Genomic DNA, 17,656 nt, shown 5'->3' with positions numbered 1-17,656 from the left:
AGTAACAGAAGGATTTCAGCCGCAGAGTCAAGAGGAGGAATTTTGTCAGCTATAGGCTTGAGATGCATGTGACTACATGCAGCCTCTGGTGTTGGGATTTCATCCCTATTATTGGGAATTAGGTTGCACTCGATAAGGGTTGGCAGTGGTAGGTGAAGTTCCCCATCAGCTGACTCCATCATGAATCAAGTGGCCTTCCTTCCAGCAGTGTCTGTAGTTCCTTAGCACGTTTTGAGGGTGTAGGGACTAGTGTCACACTGGATATCAAACATGCCAAAAAATGCTGATCTAGCTAGTGAGACATTGCTTTGATCATCTGGTATCACTTATGTCCTAATTTTTTGCTCAGAGTGTCCCTTCGAATAGACGTTGACCAGACAGATTTTTGAAAAGGATTTGCCTTGAAGACCCTCACCACAGACCCCTGTACATGATGAAGTTGCTACATCTGGAGTGTGTTCAGTTGGCTCCCCATCATGTTCTGTAGCTGGCGCATTGGAACTCGCAGCCCAAGGTGCTGATCCTGCATGAAGTGCTGAGATGTGTCAGTGACTGTTGCATTCTGAGCAATAAGTGACGGCTTTACACTCTTTAGCCTGGTGTGTTGTTGAAGCACAACATTTAATGCATATGGAGTTCTCTGTCATGAAGTGCCTTCGGTCAGAGAGTGACTTTTCTCAAAAACCTCAACATTTCTTGAGGGAATTACTTTTTTTGTGGAGAGCAAACTGTCTATCTGGATCTATGACAGATCCTTTAGAGGAGTCTGAGGGGGAGGGGATTCCTACTTCAGTTTTGCTGGCTGATATTGGAGGCTTGATTTTCTATTGTTTGAGTGAAGATCCGTAAGATTTGAATATACCTGAGCTGGAGGTAGGGAGAGCAAAGCTAAGATCATTCCTCATCTCTGCAGAGTCGCACATGAAGTCTGCGAAGCATGAGAAAGGGGGGTATGGAACGTGTTGCTCCCTCTTATAGCGAGATCCCAGAGTTATCCACTGTTCTTGGATGTTGTGGGGCAAGTTCTCCACAATAGGGTTTCATTACCCTTGCTGTGTTGAGAAAGCCGAGTCCTGGTAAGTAACATTCATTCTTTGCCGCTTCGATTTCTAGGAGCAGATCTCCAAGTTCTTGAAGCTTCTGGTGATCTCTACTTGAAAGCTTTGGGAAGTGGTCCAATCTATTGAACAGAGAAGCTTCAATTGCCTCCGGAGAGCCATAACACCTGTCAAGCCTCCGCCAAAGCATGTCCAAACCCATAGACAGATTGTTGACGTGAACTGCTCTTATCCTCTTGTTATGGTGCAGTGACTCCCCACCAAGCCACTTAATTGAGCAGGTCCATTTCTTCGCTAGGTTTATGAACATGCAAACGCCACACAGAGGACGACCCGGGACGACTCCCAAGGCTGGACTACCCCAAGGCTCGAATCCAGAACTTTCTAGCTGTGAGGCGACCGTGCTAACCACTGCACCACCGTGCCACCATGGACTTTATGAATAAATAATATGAACATGATAATGTGAATAATATGAACTTGATAGTAGCAATAATATAAACTTGCACTTTCCAAAAATAAAAGATTTGCTATGCGACCATTTTGGTCTAACCCGAACCCTGTCTTTGTTTTCATAATATAATAAAGCTGGCTAAACTGTTTTAATGCTCGCACATGCGTGACTCATATCTACGGTGGACTCAGATCCGGCAGTGACAAGAATATGCAACTCTTCCTGTTTTGACTGCAACTTAGAGGAAGTTGTTCCCTTATAATGTTCACATTTTTGTATTATCAAAATTATTTTTATAACTTTTGTTCATGTCGCTGCGAGGTTCCGCTAGGGTCTGCATGATATAAATTCCGTCACTACCCAAATCCATGGAGCTGTCCGCGTGCAAGGCCACATTTTGTGACTGCGCGGGGCCATTATGCGACAAAGACTCGAACTGTGCATGCGCTGGAAACCAAAATGAACACTGAATTTAAGAGAGGCTGTGTGAACAGGTCTGTTGCTATCTGTGGCTTGGGGGGTTGGGGGCGTTTGGTCAGGGCATTTGGGCATTGTGCATTGTGAAAATATGCTTTTTCACATCATTTTGGACCATTATCATTACAATATTTCTAAAAACACAAAAGAGGTTGTTGATTTTCACAGTACGCTCAGACATTACCGTCAAAAAGGCATGCATGCCTAGGGTTAATACTCCTGTCTGTGTCCTTGACCAAGGCAATGCAAAGAAGAACTGGAGTTGGTCTCCAAGTGCTGCAGCTGCCCACTGCTCCTACAATGGGTTAAATGCAGAGAACGAATTTCATTTTGTGTATGTACAAATGACAAATAAAGTATATTCTACTCTTCTAAGATTAGCAAGAAGAAAAGTGAAACAAATATGGTAACTGATGAAGTAAACACTAGGTCCTTAAGTAATCCATCACATTTTTGTGAATGATCGCACTGTGCGCCATACAAAATTACATTGGTAAACAAGATTTATACTGACTGGATTTTAACTGTAATTTTCTCATCCTTCCATAGCTATTTGACAATGCAACAGCGTTTGGCTGCTCACCAAAGTTTCTGTTCGGCTGAACGTCTATAGACAGCTCACTTTTCTCGTAGCCACTAGTCAGCTGGCAGTTTCATTAGCGAGTCGATTCCTCTCTCACTCTCATTCCTCTCGGAACATTTATTTTCTTTGACAGCATTTTCCAGAGTGTCTGTTTGAGCTCATCATCTGTGACAGACGTAATTCTTAAGACAGAATTTCTCCCTGGTTCGTTTCTTGGTACACACTGAAAACTCATTTTCACTCGTCATGAATTTATTTCCTCTGTGGAAACAAAACACATTACAGCAGCCTTCAGAAACTCCTGCAGGTTAAACTGGACTAATGAGACATTTTCAGTGCTATAAATGGACTAAAACACTTGTTAGCCTAGCAACTTTAAGACTACAAGCAACCCATAATGCAACACTCTAAAATACCGTAATTACTCTGGTACTCTCCCCATTCAAAAAGAATATCTGATTGAACACGCAAACGACTAGTCCTGAAATATGAGGCCACCCCAATGCCAAACATACATGGGTATTTTTGAAAAAGGGTTTTTCCTCCTCTATTAAAAAAAAATCCCATCCACACACACACTGTCTAAAAAAAATTCTCCGTCCAAATGATCCATCAATTTATTATCCAAACCGCTTATCCTGCTCTCAGGGTCGCGGGGATGCTGGAGCCTATCCCAGCAATCACTGGACGGCGGGCGAGGAGACACCCTGGACAGGCCGCCAGGCCATCACAGGCCCCCCCCCACACACACACACACACACAAATGTTATATACATTATTGTAATTAATACATTATTATAATTATGTTATATTTTTATATTATATCATATTATGTTATTATTAATTTAAATAATATATTATATATTATTCACATAATAATACATTTTATTTGTGGGCGCCATTCAGAGCACTCAAGGACACCTTACAGAACACAGTTAAAAAAAACAAGCAGCACTTTATCAGATAAGTATACAATCATCATCTGCACAAAACTCATTGAAGCATGGATCAAACTGAATATGCCAGTTTGAAAAGATACGTTTTGAGATGGGATTTGAAGGTTGGTCCAGAATTACATTACATTACAATCATTTAGCCGACGCTTTTATCCAAAGCGACTTACAATAAGTGCATTTAACGTAGGAAATCAGGAGAACTACTAGTCATCAGAGGTCATAAGTGCATCTAAACAAGCATCTAAGCGCAAAACCAGTGCTAAAGTAAAAGAGCAAGAAAGTTTTTTTTTTAAATTAGTGAATACAATAAGTGCTAAGAGCAAGTAAAAGGGTAGTAGTTCTTGAGGAGGTGAGTTTTCAACCTGCGCCGAAAGATGGGCAGCAACTCCGCTGTCCTGACATCAGTGGGGAGATCATTCCACCACTGTGGGGCCAGGACAGAGAAGAGCTGTGACCAGGTCGATCGGCAGTAAGGGCCTCTGAGCAACGGGGCAACCAGGCGTCCCGAGGCAGCAGAGTGAAGCGGTCGGGTGGGGGTGTAAGGCTTGACCATGGCCTGGAGATAGGAAGGAGCTGTTCCTTTCACTGCCCTGTAGGCTAGCACCAGAGTCTTAAACTGGATGCGAGCATCTACTGGGAGCCAGTGTAGGGACATGAGAAGGGGAGTTGTGTGGGAGAACTTAGAGCGGTTGAACACCAGACGAGCTGCAGCTTTCTGAACAAGCTCCAGAGGTCTGATGGCCGACGTCGGGGCACCAGCAAGGAGGGAGTTGCTGTAGTCCAGCCGGGAGATGACCAGAGCCTGGATGAGCACCTGTGCCATCTCGTCGGTGAGGAATGGGCGAATCCTCCTGATGTTATAGAGGAGATATCTGCAGGAGTGAGCAACCGATGCAACGAATTCGGCTGTCCCTATCATTATCAAAACTCCTTCCATTGATCATATCACTCCTGTTCTTCAGCAACTCCACTGACTCCCTGTTAAATACCGTATTGACTTCAACATCCTTCTCCTCACCTTTAAAGCCCTTAATAACCTAGCTCCTTCATATCGTTCCCAACTCCTTCATAGCCACACGCCCTCCCGCACTCTCAGGTCCTCTTCTGCTCTCCAACTCAATACACCATCGGCCCGCTTGACTACCATGGGAACTAGTGCCTTCAGTCATTCTGCCCCCCGCCTATGGAACTCTATCCCACAAGATATTCCCAACATTGACTCTCTTTCAGCCTTCAAATCCCATCTCAAAACGCACCTTTTCAAACTGGCATATTCAAGCGTGTGCGCGAGACCAAACGCAATATCCCCTCCAAGCCTGGCAGGATTACAACAAAAGCACCTTGGTCACACATAAAGGATGTGTATGTGTGTGTGTGTGTGTGTGTGTGTGTTCATCTGTGGTGTCATTACCGGCTGCCCTCCTCCCAGGGGACTCCATGTTTGCCCAGCATGCTCTCTGAGCTGTCGCCACGGGAATCAGGGGCCTTCGTCACCGGGGCAACCAATTGACACAGCAGCTGCGTTCCGTTCCACAGTGTACATAAACAGTACTCCCTGCTCCCTGTTCAGGGAATGTCGGTTAAGGGAACTTCCCTTGACAAAATTCCTCCATTTGGAACACCCTGCAACGACACCAACGCAGGCATCACTTACTCCGTGCGTAACACTGGTAACGCAAACACATCGGATACCTGTTGCTGCTACTGTGGGAATTTTACACTGCTGAAACAAAATACTGAAGATATATTGAAACCAAAACTGACACCATTACAATTTTTTTTCTATCGAAATGTATTGTAGCGAATTCAGGGGGCAACCACAGGAACTGCCGCAGCCGGGATGAGAACCCGTACCTCCCGCATCACAGGAGACATCGCTAACCGCGCGACTAAAGAGTCCGCCTCGTTAGCCAAGGGCCAACGTGTCTACTTACCCATGCACGTTACAGTATGTAACTTGAGAAGAGAATCGTTGTGTTTCGATTAATTTACAAGATGTAAGGTGTCATTCCTAAAGAGATTAATAATATGCAGATTATTTACAGATTATTATGCAATATTATATGTAGATTATTCACAGATTATTATTACGTTATATTTAGGTTATGTTGTAATCATGAATGGTGCACTAAATTAATGCCAGGTCTCGTGCACTCTGTTGTTGTCACCATTGTCGACCTTACACTTCTAAGGTAAAACGAGCAAAAACGCCGGAGCCTCCATTCTTTCTCACTGCTTTTAGTCTGGCATACTTCTTTATCCCTTGTTTACATGCACCAAATGTGCGTGCGCAGATTGTGAGGCAAAAAGGGGGTCACGAGTCTTGTGTTTGTAAATGTTACTACGTTCATTTCGAAGAGATCATCACTGAGAAATTGATTTAAAATGAAACGAAATGCCTCACAGTTGTTGTCTGTTGTACAAATCGTAAAGATGGTAAAAACAAGCATCTGCATTTTTATTGCATGCCGAAAGAGAAACTCCAATCGAAAAACGAAGAAGTACAGGTGTGGATTCATGCGATCCGTCGGGAGGACTGGAAGACGTGGTCAGAAGAGCAAATATCAAACGCGAAGATTTGCGGAGAAAATTTCATATCTGGTATGTAGTATCCGTTTCTTACACAAATAAGTATTGTGACTGAACATACGTAAGTAACAGCTCTAAATGTGATACTGTCCTAGTAGAGCAACTGCCAAACCAAAGTTTGAGCTGTTAATGCCTAGCCTTCCTCAAATTTGACAACAATTCCATCAGCTTTCTTGTGTTGTGATGTTTGAGGTCATAATTTGACTCCGGCCTCGATCTCATAACCGTACAAACAATTCAACTTTTGTTGAATACAAACAATTCAACTATGAGGGCTTACTTTTGATTTAATGAAGCAAAACTTGTTTTCCTTCGATAACGGATGCTAAAAGCAGTCTTGGACATGTCCACCAACAAAGTAATCGCATGCTTCTAAAGACTTGTATGCCTTCATTGGTTCTTTCGTAATATACTCGGTGCGTCTATGAGGTATTCAGTCACATCCCTGCAGCCGATGTTTGCCAGCTTCGTGATCTCACTTGTCTACTGAGCTTCAGCAAGCATAAACAGATTGGGATGTTTTTCTCCAGTGCTTAGGGTAAGTTTCGACTCGTAATGCTTTCTGTCTTCCTGGTCTTCCCTCAACATATTCTCAGATTTCCATTTTCTCAAATTTCTAACTTTTCTCGATTGAATTTTAAGTTTTATACACGTTCATCTGTGAGTTTCAATAGGTACGCACGTTGTTTCTCGGTCATGTTTTGCCACACGTTCTGCGTGCGCATCTTGTTTACAACGCAGCTTTTAAGTCACACGTTAATGGATCTATTCTATGCCAACAATATGAGTCAAATGCAACGACTTCATATGAGAAGACTGGCATTTGACTATTGGCTCCAGTGCCGCCCAATGACTGCTGGGATAGGCTCCAGCATCCCCGCCACCCTGAGAGCAGGATAAGCAGTTTGGATAATGGACGGAACTTCCGGCGAACTGATGAACCGTTGTTCCCTACACAGTTCACGGTTCCATTTGAACTGAGCATTTTTTGTTCCCTATGGTTTGGAATCTTACTTAACATGGCTGAATACCCTGTGCAGTCCACTTTGCAGGGAACTACTAGGCGACCGGAATGCAGCAAGTCCACCTCAATGTCACCTCCCAATGCAGGCATTGTCTACTTAACATGTTGCACTGCTGCCTTTTATCCGAACTTACAACAGTTTGACAATTTCATGAGTGTCGAATGTCGTTTTAACCAGCCCAACCTCACGGCAGATCATGAAATAGTCACGACATTTACATGGACACGAATTTTCCATTGTTTTCGTGACACTCAGCACGACTTTCAAACTCACTGAGGATCATGGGTAGGCTAACGTAGCCTTCCGCTACTGAAACTAACCCTAACCCTAACCTTAACAGTTAATCACGACATTTTGTCCTTGTTTTTATTTCTTTATTTTAATTTTATCAGTCCAGTGGGTGGGCCGGACAGGATCCGTCACATATCGACCTGTGGATTTTAAAGACATCTTTAACATTTCTCAACACAAACACGAGAAATTGTCTTTGATACCTCAACAATATGACAGGCTAGTGTTACGCCCATCCATTTTCATTATTTCTCCTTCGATTCTGAGAAATCATGCTTGTTTTGGTCAGTTTCAATAGCGGGAGGCTACGTTAGCCTACCCGTGATCCTCAGCGAGTTTGAAAGTCGTGCTGAGTGCCATGAAAAAAATGGAAAATTCGTGTCTAGAATGTACACGAAATCAATAGATTAAATGTCGTGACTATTTAACGAACTGCCGTGAGACTGGGTAGTTTCAACACACCCTAAAACATGTTCTCATCCCTACACCAGCCCCGTCTGTGGACCATCCATCCATTTTCCGAGCCGCTTATCCTGCTCTCTGGTTCGCGGGAGCCTATCCCAGCATTTGTTGGGCAGCAGGCAGGGACAGGGAACCGGACTATCACACAGGGACAATTTAGTATGGCCGATTCACCTGACCTACATGTCTTTGGACTGCGGGAGGAAACCGAAACCCCCGGAGGAAACCCACGCAGAAACTGGGAGAACATAAAAACTTCACACAGAGGACGACCCAGAATGACCCACCAAGGTTGGACTACCCCGGGGCTCGAACCCAGGACCTTCTTGCTGTGAGGCGACCGCGCTAACCACTGCACCACCGTGCCGCTCCTGTCTGTGTTTGTCAGTGTGAAAAACTGACATCCAAAGAACGAGATGAGACGGCAAAGGTTCAAAATGGTGATATCGTATACTAACACTTGCCTCCTTTCTCCAGTGTCTCTAGAGGAGTATGAGGCAGCAAAAAGGACAAAAGCCAAGCAAAAATTGTATGAGGAAACAGTGATAAACGTGCGAGAAAGGACGAGTTACTGCGCAAGAGAGGTTTACTTTTAAGAAGGGTGAACACAAAAACATTGCAGATGATTTGATCTGCAAACTCCATCCAGAAAGCCCAGATCAGTGAATCAAGCCCAGACCTTCCTGGGGGCAACGGTGTTGCTTGTTGATAATAACTATTTTACTCTGATGGTAGTAGGCCTACTTACAATAATTCACACTGCGTCTTGATTTACTCATAGCATATTTTGTTAGTTAAAATCTCAGGGCATGGTGCTTGGTCTTTATCAGTCTCTGTTTCATCAGAAATAAACAGAACACACGGGGACACGGTGGCCCAGCGGTTAGCGTTGTCACCTCACAGCAAAAAGATCCCGGGTTTGAACCCCAGGGTTATCCAACCTTCAGGGGTCATCCCAGGTCGTCCTCTGTGTAGGGTTTGCATGTTCTCCCCTTGTCTGTGATGGGTTTCCCTGGGTGCTCTGGTTTCCCCCACCATCAAAAGAAACATGTATGTTTGTGTAGCGTTCCCCTCAACAGTTATATTAATAGGGGCAGGGCTTTTGGGTTCTTTTAATAAATTTTAACCCTGATTGACTCAGTTTTAATTATTGTCCTGGATCCCTTTTTACAGTACACACCTGCAGTTTTTTTAAACCTACCTATTATGAACTTACCTTTAAAGCTACCTTTAAAGTTACGGTTTTTCTTCATGAGTTTATTTCTGATTTTTCTCTTTTTTCTCCCAATTTAGTGGCCAGTCGATCCCTATTTTAATTCAAACACCCACCCTCGTACTGCATGCGTTCGCCAACTGCATCTCTCCGGCCGGCAGTCTCGAAGGAGACGCCTCCCCACTTCCGTGACAAGGCGACTCCAGGCCGAACCACTGCTTTTTCCGACACACACAGAGACGCATTCACGTGACGAACACAAGCCGACTCCGCCCCCCTCCCGAAGACAGCGTTGCCAATGACTGCTGCTTCATCGAGTCCGGGGTGCGAACCCCAGTAGGCAGCTGCATCGACACAAAGCCGACGCTTTAAAGTTACGGTTTTAATAAAGATTTCCAACCAAATGTGTCTGTATGTCTCCTTCAATATGAAATCATTCCCTCTAAGCAGGTAAGTATAATAAAATCACACAACTCAGGTTTTACAGAAAATTAAGTCTCAATTATTCACTTAACTAAAGAATGAGTTTTGATTTAAAATGAAAAAATAACATAATAATAGGAATGTTCTTCAAACTGAAATTTCCCTTTCTTCAGGAAAACCCTCTTAAGGTTTTTCAACACTGTAAGTTCATAACAAAACACTACACTTTAACACCAAAATGGATTCTCCTAGAAAATCACAATTAACCAATCTCCATGTCACTTAAATTCAACCAATATAATTTGTGGGCCCACACACACACACACACACACACACACACACACACACACACACACACACACACACACACACACACACACACACACACACACACACCTGGATACTGTCCCCTAAAGCCGGCAAAACCAAAATTATGTTAAAACAAAATATAAAGTTGCAGGCCTGGTTCGGTGCTTGTGATCGTTGTGGCCCAAAACTTAATGGCTCCTCCGTGAGCAAAAGAACAAGTGTGGTACCTCAGACGATGTTCCCGGTTTGTCTTTCTTCAACCGTCCCGGTTGCAGGTTTAGCAGCAAGTTGGCATCTCGCACAGTCACCGTCTGATGTCTATCCTCTCTCCCGCGTCGCCACAAACACATTGAGTGAAGCCCTGGTTGCTCCAAACCTCGTCCCAGGTCTCTGCTCTGCCCTCTGGTTGGAAGCAGCAGCTCACCCCTCGGACAGTTCAACGGCGCTAGCTAAACTTAAGCTAGCAAACGTCCGTTCACGGGTAATGAACAGACTCTATGCTACACGTCGAGCGCTTAGCATTAGCAGTAGCACACACTAAACGCTCTTTGAATTTCGGGTAGAAATCCCCCACGTTCCGACAGTATATAATTTATACTCTCACCCCGACTGTTGTGTAAACAACCCTAAGATATAAATTACACAATGGTTTGTGCACTCTAAACTTAACACGCAACACAGAAGTTATCTGTATCGCGCTCCCTGGCCGCTAGCTTCCGGCTCCGGCGTCCACCGTCCCTCCCTCTCTCTCGTCCGTGCCGAAACACCTCCCCGACCTGTACCCCTGCAGCGTGTCGTTAATCCCCGTAAATGCTGGTTTAGACAGTTTCCATGAAAACAGTTTACCGTAGCAAATTAGGGGGGCAGTCCGAGATACCGTCGCCACAGCCGGGACTCGAACCCGTATCTCCTGCACCGCAAGCGACAACGTTAACCAGTCGACTAAAGGAGCCGACCCGTGAGTCAAGAACCAACGTGTCTACTTATCCATGCACGTTACACTGCCCCCCTCTGTAATGATCTGTGCCCTCTGGCTATGTTAACTTATAACATTAATAAAGCAAGGACGACTTCTCTCGTGCTGGGTGTTTATTCACCGACCGGATTCCCACTGACGTTGTTACGTACATCACGTGCCTTTGTTGTGGCGCTACGGAAAGCCGTAAGGGACATTAGCAAATCAAATATTACTAGCAAATATTACATCTCCCTTTTTCTGAAAAGTGCTGCTTTCTCTGCAGAGATACAGACCACGTTGAGCACGTTTATAAGCGAATACAATCTTAATAAGAAAGAATATGAAAGTGGAACTCTTATATAACTGGACTGCAACAAAGTAGTGTAAAACATTTCCTTCACTGTCTAAATGTGACAACGTAATAACATTTCATCTTTTTTTTTCATTTCATTACTGGTAACTGCAAACAGCAGGTAGGTACACAAGGTAAGTGAACGCTGTAAATATTTCTTTTCAAAACATAGCAGGTATAGTACAGGTTGGTGTAAAATTCTCTCTTTTTTTAACATTCATAAGTCAAGGATTTGTCTTGGTTTGATCGTGCGACCTGACCTCGTGGTGTAACCAGGCTGTGTGTCTGGTTGTCGCTGATTGTTCGTGTCTGGAGGTTCAGCATGCTCTTGCTGATGGGCTTGTGTGTTGTTGTTAGCGCTGGTAACAGTCTGCTGTGACGTGTGTGTGTGTGTGTGTGTGTGTAGTGTGAGTGTTCACTCTGCTTTGTCGCAGGTGTTGACGGTTGCGTTGGTAGATCTGACCTTCTTTGGTTTGGATGTGGTAGCTCCTGTCTGTGTTCGCTGGTCTTTCCACAGTTGCAGGTCTCCAGGATCCATCCTCCTGCCGGAAGCGGATTGGTGTGCCTGCGGGCAGGTGGGGCAGAGGTTTGGCTGTTCGGTTGTAGTACGCCTGCTGGCGCTGTTGACATACCTCTCTCCTTTTGTGAACATCATCCTGACTGGCGATCTGTGGCTGCAGGTGTTTTGCTGTGTGTTGCGATACTCCAGTAAGCTCATGTAGGGGTCTTTGTTCTCAGCTTTGGCTTTGTCCAGGATGCGTTTGGCCGTCTGGACAGTCTTCTCAGAGAGGCCGTTGCTCTGTGGGTAGTGGGGGCTTGTGGTGGTGTGTGAGAAACCCCATGTCTGTGAGAAGTTGCGGAACTCACCAGAGCTGTAGCACGGACCGTTGTCGCTGATGATAGTCTCGGGGATTCCGTGTCGAGCCATTGCTGCTTTCAGCTTCATGATGACGGCAGATGAGGTGCAGCTGTAAAGTCTCTCTAGCTCGAAGAATCTGGAGTAGTAGTCCACAGTGACTATGAAGTCCTGTGAGTTCCATGTGAATAGGTCTGTGCCTATCACTTGCCACGGCCGCTCGGGTATGGCGTGTGACATCATTAGTTCCTTTGCATTTGCGCTGCGCCGTTCTTGGCATATGCTGCAGTCTGCTACCGCATCCTCGATCTGTTTCCCCATGCCAGGCCAGAACAGTAAGTCTCTTGCTCGGCATTTGCTTTTTTCCACGCCAAGGTGGCTGGCATGGATGCGCTGTATCATGTCCTTGCGAAGCTTTTGGGGGACAATGATTCTCTCACCTTTGAACAGGATACCGTCCATTTCTGAGATTTCTGCTCTGTGGTTCCAGTATTCCTGGATGCTGGGCGGGCACTTTTTCTTTGTGTCTGGCCAGCCAGTGAGTGTGGCTCGTCTGAGTGCGGTGAGCTGTGGATCTTGCGCTGTTTCCTGCTTGATTTCTGTGAGTCTTGTGTCGCTCACAGGGATGTTGCTGAGGACTGTGTGCACTTGGGCCTCCATCCCTCCCTGTAGGTCACTGTCGTGATGTTCTATTGACTTGCGTGACAGGATGATTTGGATGTCGTATTTTTGGAGCGCCAGGATCATCCATTGCAGCCGGGGTGGTGCTGCTGCCAGTGGGTTTTTTAGTATTGCCTCCAGAGGCTTGTGGTCTGACTCCACAATCACTTTTCGTCCGTACATGTACTCGTGGAACCTCTTGCAGCCGAAGACCACAGCGTAGAGCTCCTTCTCTATCTGTGCGTAGTTTTCTTCAGTGCTGTTGAGTGACTTGGACGCATAGGCAATTGGTTTGCCATCTTGGAGCATTACAGCCCCAAGGCCCCTTTTGGATGCATCCACTTGGAGTCGCAGCTCTTTCTGCGGGTCGAAATATGAGAGTACTGGACCTGGGTGCTGTGTAAAGAGATTCTTCATCTCTTGGAACGCCTTGTCGTGGACTGCATCCCACACAAACTCACTGTCCTGTTTCAGAAGCTGTCTGAGGGGTGAGTTTATCTGTGAGAGGTGTGGAGCGAATCTGGCGAGGTAGTTGATCATCCCGAGGACTGTCTCCAGCTCTGCTTTGTTCTGTGGGGGTTGCATGTCCTTGACCGCCTTCACCTTGTGTGGGTCTGGTTTGATGCCTTCGTGTGAGAGCGTGTGGCCGAAGTAGCGTACCTCGGACACGCATATGTGACACTTGTCGGGGTTGAGCCTCACCCCTCGCTCCCTTGTGCGCTTCAGCATCGCTCTGAGACGCTGGTCATGTTCCTCTTTAGTCTTGCCGAACACTAGTATGTCGTCCACTATGGCCGTCACACCGTCCAATCCTTCATATGTTTCATCCACGCGTCTCTGGAACTCGTCTTGAGCGGACACGATTCCGAATGGCAGTCTGAGGAAACGATACCTGCCAAACACTGTGTTAAATGTCGTCAACATTGAGGATTCAGTGCTCAGTTTGATGGCCCAATAGCCTGACCGCGCGTCTAACACGCTAAAGTACTCAGCTCCAGCGAGCTTTGTGGTGGCGTCCTCCAGCGTGGGGAGGGGGTAGTGAGGTCGTTGTATCACTTTGTTAAGAGCTCTGGGGTCTAAACACACTCTAAGTTTGCCTGTCTTTGGCTTCTCAACAATGACGAGTGCGTTCACCCATTCTGTGGGTTCTGTTACCTTACAGATTATGCCGCCTTTCTCCATGCTGTCAAGCTCGTCCCTCAGTTTGCTGCGTAGGGCGATGGGGATTCTGCGTGGCGGGCAGACGACCGGCGTTGCATCTGGTGTGACGCGGAAGGTGCACTCGCCTGGGAACTCTCCTATTCCCTGGAAAACATCTGCATACTCATCCATTATGCTCTGTGATGTGACATTGTTTTCCTCGCTCACAGCCATCACTATTTTTAGCAAGTTTAGGTCACGGCATGTTTTCATTGCCATGACTGGTGGGGCGTTTGTGTCAATGACGTAAAAGTCCAGCATCATTGCATTGTCTCTGTACTTACATTTGAGTTTACATGTGCCTTTCACGCTCAGCGCGCCTCCTCCATATTCAGTGAGTCTGTGTATTGCTGGTTTCAGTGTCACATTTTTGAACAGCGCCTGGAACAGGTTGGTGGGAATAGTATTGGCCTGTGCCCCAGTGTCTAGTTTAAACTTTACTCTCTGTGGAGGTGTGCCAATTCCAACCTCTACGTAAGCCTGCTCGTTGCTTTTTCTGTTGTTCTCTATTGAGATGCAGTCTATGTACAGCTCTGTCTGTTCTCCCACAGCGGTGCTCTCCACTGTAATGTTGTCGAAGTACAGTTCTTCCTGCTCTCTGTCAGTGGTGTACTCTTCTGGGTTCTCTCCGACGGCATGTACTGTGCCGCGGTAGTACTTTGTCTGTCCCTGGGAGCTAGACTTGCATACTTTAGCAAAATGATTGAGCTTCTTGCATTTAATGCATTGTTTACCCTTGGCTGGGCAAGTGGCTTTAGCGCCGTGTAGCCCTCCACAATAGCTACACGCCCTGGCGGCGGTGCTAACGTTACCCTCCCTTTGTCTGAAGTTAGCGTTAGCTGCTTTGGGTGCGTTCGGTTTGTAAGTCTTTCTGCCTATTACGCGCACCGTTTCATGTGTGCTGCCCTGGCCCATAAACTTTAGCGGTTGCTTTGCTAGCTCGTGTGAGCGGGCTACATCTATGGCTTTTTCTAGCATTAGCTCAGCTCCCTGGCTAAGTAGCTTTTCTCTCACTCTGGGTGAGTTGGTGGCAAACACGATGCGGTCCCTGACCATCTCGTCGGCATTTGGGTAGCCACAGTCTTTGACTAGGAGCTTTAGCTCAGTTACAAATTGTTCGAAGGATTCACTCTCTCCCTGCATCTTTTCATGAAATTTATATCTGGCATAAATCGGGTTTGCTTTGGGGGTGATGAACTCAGTGTACTTATCGTAGTACGTTTCTAGCTTCTTGGCTTGTTCTCCGCTGAGTGTCCAAGTGTTGTGCACATCGCGCCCTTTTTCCCCTATCCAGAGCAGGAGGTAGCTGCATTTCTCCTCTTCATTCTTCCCGCGCAGGGGGCCCGTGAACATTAGCTCCGTTGTTTGTCGAAATCGTCTCCATGCTTCAGGTAAGTTCGCCGATTCCCAGTCCATCCGTGGAGCTGGAACGCCGTACGCATCCATATTGGGTATTTAAACTCCGCTACTCTGACACCATGTAATGATCTGTGCCCTCTGGCTATGTTAACTTATAACATTAATAAAGCAAGGACGACTTCTCTCGTGCTGGGTGTTTATTCACCGACCGGATTCCCACTGACGTTGTTACGTACATCACGTGACTTTATTGTGGCGCTACGGAAAGCCGTAAGGGACATTAGTCAATCAAATATTACTAGCAAATATTACACCCTCCTTCGGGAAGCGCGTCCCCGAGCTTAAGCACATCAACTCCTTCACGCCTCAGGGCGCCTACGCTTCCGATGGCCTTACGGTCGCTCCATCCCACTTCTGACACCGATGTAGCGAATTCGGGGGACAACGCAACCACAGGAACTGCCGCGGCCGGGAAGCGAACCTGTATCGCCCGCACCACAGGAGCCATCGCTAACCGCTCGACTAAAGGGTCAGAACCGCCAGCCAGCGGGTCTTCTTATCCATGCACGTTACAATACTCTTTCATAAACAAAAACACATCACACTTTTTTAAATGATTTTAACCTTCTCAAACCCTTTTAAACTAAACCTTATTAAAATGTTTTAACACTATTTATACTATAGCATCACCCCTTATAACCACATGTTTTAACTGGGTTACATTAGGGTTTATACTCTTGTCTGTGCCCCTGACCGAGGCAATGGAAAGACGAGCTGGAGGTGGCCTCAGGCGCACCATGAAGGCGACAGCCCACTGCTCCTAGCTACACAGATCACAGCTAGGATGGGTTCATTTGCAGTAACTGAATTTTCCCAAGGGGATTAACAAAGGAAACTTAATAATAAATAATTAATTAAACATCCCTACCATATTCCTGAAGAGGCTTGTCATTTGTTTAAAATGGGTGTCTGTGAGATACACGATTATTGATTTGTACTGTAGCGAATTCGGGGGGCAGTCCGGGAACCGTCGCCACAGCCGGGATGCGAACCCGTAGACACCAACGTGTCTACTTATCCATGCACGTTACAGTATGCAACAATTTGCCACTTTTTGAGGTATGTTTTAATAAGCAGCTACTTTTGGGTATCATCTTCCACCTCTCGTCCTGGGTACGACGTTAAACTGCAACCGTCGGGTCGTCGGCGACTAAACCGTCACCCCCACTTCAACCCCTTGGGTTGTTGTGAGGAGGGTGTGTGGACACCCAGCAGGACTAAAACCAAAAACCTGTCAATGGGCGGATGAGTTCCTCTGTAAACCAACGGCCATCTATATACCTGGAGAGGAGCTAGGGACCACCAGGTACTCCCCCTACTGAACCACAATGATGACCCAACCTGTTGAGGCATCAGCTGTGCTCCTACGACCTCAAAAAAGGTTACGGAACTGATGATGATGATGATGATGATGATTCAACCTCTCGTGCACTGTAACCGAGCCCTCTCGCGTGGTGGAACTCAACCTCTCTCGCGCAGTTACATCCTCTCTCGCACACAGTAGTAACCCGGTCTCTCTCGCACAGTACCTCGGTTTCTGCCACTCACTAAACGGCCCTCCAACCACTCTTGCATGGTAACTCATTTTCTCTCGCGCACTTTAACAGCCCCCCCCCCCCCGGTTTGGCACCTCATACATGAGCACGGTGGGTAAGAGCCCAAATCTGTGGAGTGCTGTGAAAGCATTCAGGGGGTTTGGCCGTGGAAATGGGTGCATCCTCTGATTAAAATTTGTTGGCGCTGCAACGAGTTAAAAGTTCAAAACTGTAAGTCTGTTTCAAAAGGTCACGTTGTGAAGAAAAGAGACGAGGTCAGCGACTCCGATGTCTTGATTCGGGGGGTGGGGTGGTGGTCTTGTCTCATGAATCATATCAGGACTGTTGTAATTGAAGTCTAAGCTCAGAGGAACGTCAGCGGTAGATTCCATTTTTGGCGATGTGATTATTATTTGTCTTCATATCCAGCTGGAGAAGGTCTAGAAGAGTGGCGCACTGTGGTGCTGCTTTATCCTTATAGTCATAATGTAGTGCCACACGCACGCGCGCACACACACACACACACACACACATTTAATTAACTGCTGTTTCAACGTGTTTCATTTTTTGTTTTGATAGTGAGTCGAGGCCTGCATTTCGAGCCTTTGCCGAGATCCTTTGGCTGTATTTACTATGCAGATCCATCAGAGCCATCCCTCCCCACAGAGTATTTACAGGTTATCCACAGCTCATCCCCAAAATCAAATATTTACCGCACGAAAATAAACCGACGCGTACTTTTGAGTTAACCAGTACAGAGCTCAGGTTATCGTTTGAATCATAAGATACCTGTAAACATTTCTTCTATTTAAGCAGCGTTGCGGAGGGAAGAGTCA

This window comes from Lampris incognitus, chromosome 10 (genome assembly GCF_029633865.1).
Source record: "Lampris incognitus isolate fLamInc1 chromosome 10, fLamInc1.hap2, whole genome shotgun sequence".
Classification (NCBI taxonomy): Eukaryota; Metazoa; Chordata; class Actinopteri; order Lampriformes; family Lampridae; genus Lampris; species Lampris incognitus.
This window is presented reverse-complemented; position numbering follows the sequence as displayed.